The following is a 7,395-nucleotide window of genomic DNA, read 5'->3' as shown; positions in this document are numbered from 1 at the left end:
TGGAGGAGGCAGGAATTCTGTGTACATTTTTTCCTGAATTTCAGGAAATAGATTCTGGTGACAGAAAACACAGATACCCTCTACAGAGGTTTAGGGATAACCTATGTAAGGATATGGCAGTGTATGGGGGGGGGTTATTTACAAATTTTTCAATCTCTACAGTTCCAACGTTTTTATCTTCACTTTTATTACTTATTCACAGATAGAATCTTCATCCGTCAAATATTGTTCCCCATAGGCGGCCTCCAGACATTTCTATTTCCACAAGGAAATTGTGCAGCTTCCTGAAATGAACAACATGTAAAGCCATGGGAATTATGGGTCAGCTCCCAGACCTTTCACTTCATGGTTGCAAACCCTTGTGAAAGTTCCTCACCTCTTCATGCTTCAGGAATCTCAGTAATGAAACAAGGATAATTGCACTTACCGTGAGGGTCATGGTAAGGAGTGAAAACAAAGATTAAAAGATCCTACAACAGCATCTGCTACAGAGTAGATGCTCAATAAGTGATTCTGATTATGTAGCTTGGTCAAGGTCTTGAGATCCACTTCTTGGGGCTTCCTGTCCCACTGTCACTACCATATCCCATCCAAATGTCAATATTCAAAATGACCTTCATCCTTCACAATTTGGAAGAAGTCGGTGACCTAAAGAGAGATAGAAGCACAGCAGAACAGTTTGTAGATTATTTGAAGGGGCACTGCTGTGCAAAGAAGGGGATCCATCATAGGACAAATGTCTGCTACTCTCAGTATTAAACATTTTTCTAAAGTACTAAAATTCACTTAAGAAATTCAGAGAAATAACCAAATTCAAGTGCTTTATGAAAGGAAAGCTCTGTCGGGAAGTTAGCTAACTAAAAACTAGCTGTTTCTTATTTATCAGCAAATGACCAGCTGCAACAGGTCAGCCTAAAACCCCTTGCTATTTGACCTCATCAGCAAGCACCCCACAATAGGTCACCATTGCTTAATTAGACAAGGGAGTTTTCAAATGTAATCTCTTTGCACTCAGCAGGCCCTGGGTCAAATAGAATCTGACTAACCTGCAGCTTGTGTTTACACAGCTTCCAACAGTTCAAAAAGCCAAGAGAAGATCAGAAGCTTATCTTCAAGCCAACTGGGGTGGTGGCAGGGTGGGGGTTGGTGGAATTTGACAGAAGCTTGTAATCAGCGACATTGGAGGATGAGGGGTAGGCCTGTCATCTGTTTTGAAACGTGTTACAACAAGATGTTACATTTCTGGAAATCTGGGTGCAGAAAAAGGTGGGCAGATTCCATTCTAGTGGTTTAATTAAGAAGGAAAGTAAAGATCTAACGTCAAGTCCAGCCCTGTTGTCTGGACCTCCTCTCTGGGGAAGCAGGGGCAGTGGCAGGGGAGGATGGGGAGAAGACGAGGGCACTGGGATGTGCCGGCCAGCGCGTGGCAGCTGTTCATGGTGAATCCTATTCTAGCTCATGGCCATGTGTTCCAGCCCTTTTGGAAAATTACCTCCAAATAACAGATCACGAAAGAGCAACTCCAGCAAGCCCTATAATTTAGTCCCCAGAGGAAATTCTTCATTCATCAAGTGTACAGGAGGCTAAATTAGTTCTATACCCAAGTGGGCCCTGGTTGGCAATTTTATGTGAGGATAAACCCTACCTTGGGGAAGACTCCAGCCAGAAGGGCTGGAGGCCAAGTACTGCCCGGTGTCCAGCTGGGTCAGACCACATATTGCACCACAGACTGGGGAGAGTTCCTGGGGAATATCTCTGGGAGTCAGTCTCTGTCACTTTTTTTTTTCCAGATGCACATTTTTGAAAGTTTGTGGGGACTGAGTGAATCTGCTTGCATTTCAGCCCAAAGTTGCCGGAGTGTTCTTCATCGGGGACAGAATGATTTGTCAGAAGTGCAAGACGGGATTGAACCTTTAAAGTAATTATTCAGTCCTTTCTCAGTATTAAGCCAATGTACCAAATAATGACAAATCTGCTTCTACAGTATACACAGATGTTGCTGTTTTCGTTGTTGTTGATTTGTTTTTGTTCTTGTTCCCTGAATCTATTCACAGTCTGGAAGCCAGCTCCACTGTTGGTGGCCATTAAAACCTAAACAAAACAAAAATTCCTTAGAAGACATTTGAAGGATGGTATGTTTAAGAGTATGTCTCTATTTCCCTCAGTCACAGCTTTATTTTTGTAAACTTTGTTTTTTCTTAATTGAGAGGTAGTTGAATTCCTCAGGTGTACCAAAGGTTTCAAGACCTATAAATAAGCAAGAAGTTTTCTTTGTGCCTAATCAACATGTTGCCTAGAACAAGATACTTTTTTAACATTCCCCACAGTTTAAGAAAAGTGATGATGCTAAATTTGGGTTACATTCTGAAGCTAAAAATCTTGATCCTCTTCTTAGAAATCGGATTCACTGTCTCCATCTAGGAATCTGGATAAAACTACATGCTTCTCCTCTTGGCTATCTTTTTAGTAATCTAAAAAACTACCAGTCTCATTTGTATTTATAAGACTTCTTTATACTTAAGATTTTATGAGCAGCCACTCTCTGTAAATCAAAAGTTTGCTTTGTGAATTCACTGAATGCTACAGGCAGGGCATGTTTCAAAAGAAGATTTGCTAATTAGTGGAGAAAATAATTCTGTAGCAGTAGAAGAAAGACGCTTTTATGAATAGTAGAACAAGAATTCAAAGTACAATTTGAATAAAAATACTACACTATATGTTGTATACATATCACTGAGTTCAAATAAGACTATGAAAACAGTCGGTTGAGTTGTACAGTTTTGTCAACCTGTTTATTTCCTGTTTTCTATTTCTAGGTGCCCATAGAGACTGACACAAGCATTACATCTCTAAATTTGTATTCACCGAATGTACAAAAGAAGATAGCTATTAAAAGTACAGAAGTCCCTCTTCTACCAAAAAAAAAAAAAAAAAAAACCTAAGGAAATTCTTTTGAAATGATGAAATGCATTTGCTGTTAATTCTATTAATTGGGTAGACTAATGGAAATATATATACTTTGAATACACTTTCATTTGAAGTACTCATGTCAAATGAAGCATTTCCATAATCAAAGGCAAGCCTGCCTACTCAATTTCCAATTTTTTCTTCCTTAGAATGGAGTAGGCAAGAAAAGAATTCAGAACTTACTAGAAAACATGGATGGTCAGAGTAGAGGGAGGAATAAACATGAATTCATTGCTTATTCACATGGGTGCTATGAGTTTAGTATACATTTGACAATTTGCCATTTAATAGCAAGCAGAGGCAGGGGTGCTGATTAAATTTGTGGGACAAGCCAAGAAGGTTGGAGGCTTGCCCACCTCACAATCATTTAAACTCAGACTAAAATATTAGCACATAACAATATTTGAGCATAAATCTTGACTCATTTGTAGAGACAGACAGATCTTGACTCATATTTGTAGAGGCAGACAGGGCCAGGGATACTACAGGAACATAGATACTGAGTATGTCAAACGGAGAGTGAAAGTCCAGACCAAACCACCGTCTTTACCCTCCTCTAGTCTGTGCATCCCCCTTCCTCAAGTTAGACATTCGGCACTGCACAGATTGACTACACATTTTTAATATTTTGGCGTGAGGTCTTCTCTAAGAAAAAGCTCATCAGCTTGTGATGAAGAGATGGAAGATGTTGAAGCATGATGTCTTCAAACTGCTCAGAGAAACTTGTGGATATGAAAGCAAGTCAAAACTGTGTCAATATAATTGCTACTTCTGTTTTTATTCATTCATAAATAATCACATGAGGTGTATTATATACCAAAGCACTCCTGTCTTTGCTGGTAATAAACTAGAGAATCAGAAAGCACGTGGAGTCTTCCTTCAAGTGGGTTGAAGTTTGCAAGTGTTCTGGGGAATAGATAGTAAATAAGAAAATGACAAACCAACAGGACAAAATCATTTAGTAATATGCACTGTTAGGAACAGAGTAATGGGCCAGAAAGTGGAGAAAATAGTAAGTGCAAAGGTTTGAGGGCAGGAATATGCTTGGTATATTCTGGGAATAAAAAGCATGCTAGTGTGGGTTCATGCCTAATAAGAAAGGAGACATGGCACCAGGTGAACTCAGGGAGAGAGGCAAGGGTGGAAATTTGCACAGCCTTGTCAGCCTTGAGCCTTTGCATCAAGTTCAATTGTGAAGAACTGGAAGGTTTTTATTTGGGAAATTACATGATATGATTTAGAATATTATAAAATTGCTCAGGTTGCTTTTTCAGAGTGTATTAAAGGAGCATGTGGTGAAATAGAAAAGGAGGCTCTTACAGTGATATAGGACAAGTAAAGATGGTAACTTGTACAGGAACCTCGGTAGTGGAAATAAGTCAAGATATATTTTATTGTACCTAACAAAGTTGACTATTTGTTTATTAAGTAAAATGTCACATATGAGCACACGAGGGGAAGGGGCATTTAAAGGTTTATGAATTGAGGAGGACTGCTTTGGTTCTTTTCTACCTAATCTATTCTGCCAATTTTACCAACTGACAGTAGAAAAGTTAACAAATTGCACTTGTGGAATTTTTCTCTTAGTGCTTACCAGTTTGCATTCCAACAGGATTTCATATCACATAATATATTTCAAAGAATGGTATATTCTTCTTAGGACAATAAAAGACATGATTTGTGTGGCTGTTTTAAATTTTCAAATAAAAGATTGGCAGTTGTCACAAGACACAAGGAAATTCATCTCCCAATACATTATTTTAAATGACATTACGTTGAGCAGGAAGGAAACCAAAATGCTATTCCTCTGTCCGTAATCTGTAAAAATTGGAAAATGGTCCTCACACAAAGTTGATCAGCATTGAACAGAGGGGACATTACATAGGAACCAGTTATGTGACATAAATTCATAAATATATCCATGAGAACCAGTTATGGATCCATGGTCTTGAGGCATGTTGAGCTCCAGGGACTTTGTGGATGAGAAGGTACTCTGCTACCCTGTAAAACTAGATGTTTCCAAATGCTTTATTGGTTGCCTGGCCATGCGACAAACCCTCTAGAACAATGTTTTCCAGTAGAAATGTAAGGTGAACTACATATACAAATTTGCATTCTAGTAGTCATTAAAATTTTTTAAAAGGTAAAAATAACTTCAATAATATATGTAACCCAGTCCATACACAATACAATTATTTCAACATGAAATCAATATGCAAATTTATAATAACGTGTTTTCCACGACTTGTTCATACTAAATCTCTGAAATATGGTATGTACTTAAAGAACATGGAAGTTAAACTAATTGTATTTTAAGTGTTCAATATTCACATGTGGCTAATGGCTACTGCATTAGACATCACAAATCTATAGTGTAAATGCGTGTGTGTGTGTGTATGTATGTGTGTGTCTGTATGCACACTAATATAGCATGTCCTTGAATAATATCATGTTGTTTAATGTCATTTTGTTATAATGTTGATGAGTGGAAAAAATGATTTTCAAGTGGAGTCACTGTCTCTGTGAAATTTGCACATTCTCCCTATGTCTTTGTGGATTGGCTCCAGGTCCTCTGGTTTCTTCTAACATCTCAGAGATGTGCAAATTAGGTGAATTGGTGTGTCTAAATGGTCCCAGTCTATGTGAGCATGGTGTGTGTGTGCATGCTGCAATGGCATAGCATCCTGCTTAGGGGTGGTTTCTACCTTAGGCTCTGGCCACCCATTACCCTGAGCTACAAAAATGAGTAAATAATTATCTTACCTGTTTTTATTAATCTGTCTTATAGATATATATAACTAATATGTAGCTCAGTATTTAATATTACAAGTGTTTGGGTCATCATGTAGAGGTTTGAACTGTTTTGTGACCAGAAATATGCCATAGAAAGGTAAGTTTTGTTTATATCAATTAGCCTGTGGTAAAATTGTTTTCATTATAAGTTCTTTTACTAGAATTGGAAGTTTGCAGATACCTATCAAGGATGTTAAGTGAGGGCTTACTGTGTATGTGTGTGTCATGTTAGCAATAATTTGCTCTCAAATGTTCAAAAAGAAAATAATGGATGTCAAATTATAGACATGACCCAGTGGTGGTTCATAAGTAGACAGCTAAGGACTGCCAAAATACCTGCAATAATGTAGTGTAAATCTGGTAGCCTCGACTTTTGAGAAACTAGAATCACATTTTAAAGATCTGTGACTTCATTTGGGCTGTTTTTTGCACCTTAACTCTGGTTTATCACACTTAGAAACAAAAGGTGGAACACAGAAAAAAAAAAATCAAAACCTGTGGTTTTTTACTTCATTTTTTTGGTTTGCTTTACTTTGTTTTTGTGGTTAGTCAAAAGTTAAGCTGTAAAGGGACAATTACATTATTTCTAAAGTATTTTTTAGAGCACTTGAATCTCCAGGTGTGGACTTGCACTTTTATGTTTACATGATTACAATGACAAAAGTTTCTCAAGAAGAGAATTTGTATGCAAGATTGCAGCTGGGTGCCAAGGGAGGCACTTTGATATCGTTGGACTTCAGATAAGTAAACCATGATCAGGAAGTAGCACCAGATGTGACACACACCTGAACAGTACAGTCCTCCTAGCACCAGACAGAATCCACCTGAATAGCATGAGCATTCCAACACTGGGCTCTGAATCCACATCAGTAGTCATTGTTACACTGCTTGTGCTGGGATAGAAGTGGAAATGGTGTTAGTCCATTTTCATGCTGCTATGAAGACATACCAGAGACTGGGTAATTTATAAAGAAAAGAGAATTAATTGACTCACAGTTCCACATGGCTGAGGAGGCCTCAGGAAACTTACAATTATGGCAAGAAGGCAAAACAGGCACATCATACATGGTGGCAGGCAAGAGAAGTACCAAGCAAAGGGAGAAAAGCCCCTTATAAAACCATGGGATCTCATGAGAACTCACTACCACTAGAATAGCCTGGGGATAACCATCCCTTGATTCAATTACTTCACAGTGGGTCCCTCCCATAGCACATGGGGGTTATGGGAATGACAATTAAAGATGAGATATGGTGGGGACATAGTGAAACCATATCAGGAAGCAATGTCTTTGAAGGTCGAGAGGCTTTGCAAACCTCTCATGCAAGGTGACATAAATTGACGATGCCAATTTAATTACTGTCCCAAAGCATTGACAATTGTGACTTATTGAAACCGCAGTAATTCTTGCCAACTATGGATAGACTTAGTTACAAGAAAATACGTAAAATATTCTGAACTATCTCACCCTGAAAAGACAGAAAGAGAGGATGGTATCATGAAAATAGAAACTTCCTCAAACTGGAGGAATAATTCACCCTTATTTCCAATGGCAAACAGAATTTTCAAATTGGAGAGAGCTTTTTCTCCCTGTAACATGTTGAATAATATGCATTTTCTCAGAGCAGAGCTAAAGA

General features: G+C 38.2%; 1 long non-coding RNA gene across 1 annotated transcript; it reads right to left on the bottom strand.

The window, feature by feature from the left end:
• Positions 1-427: 427 nt before the first annotated feature.
• LOC118154045 (uncharacterized) lies at positions 428-6,676 on the bottom strand. The gene is made up of 3 exons (XR_004743970.3): positions 6,546-6,676; positions 1,646-2,091; positions 428-648 (listed from the first exon to the last, which is right to left on the bottom strand). It is a non-coding gene; the product is annotated as an uncharacterized LOC118154045 (long non-coding RNA).
• Between the last annotated feature and the right edge of the window lie 719 nt (positions 6,677-7,395).

The sequence above is a fragment of the Callithrix jacchus genome, chromosome 5 (assembly GCF_049354715.1).
Source record: "Callithrix jacchus isolate 240 chromosome 5, calJac240_pri, whole genome shotgun sequence".
Lineage (NCBI taxonomy): Eukaryota > Metazoa > Chordata > Mammalia > Primates > Cebidae > Callithrix > Callithrix jacchus.
Note: the sequence above shows the minus strand (reverse complement) of the source record. Positions and strands in the feature narration are given on the sequence as shown.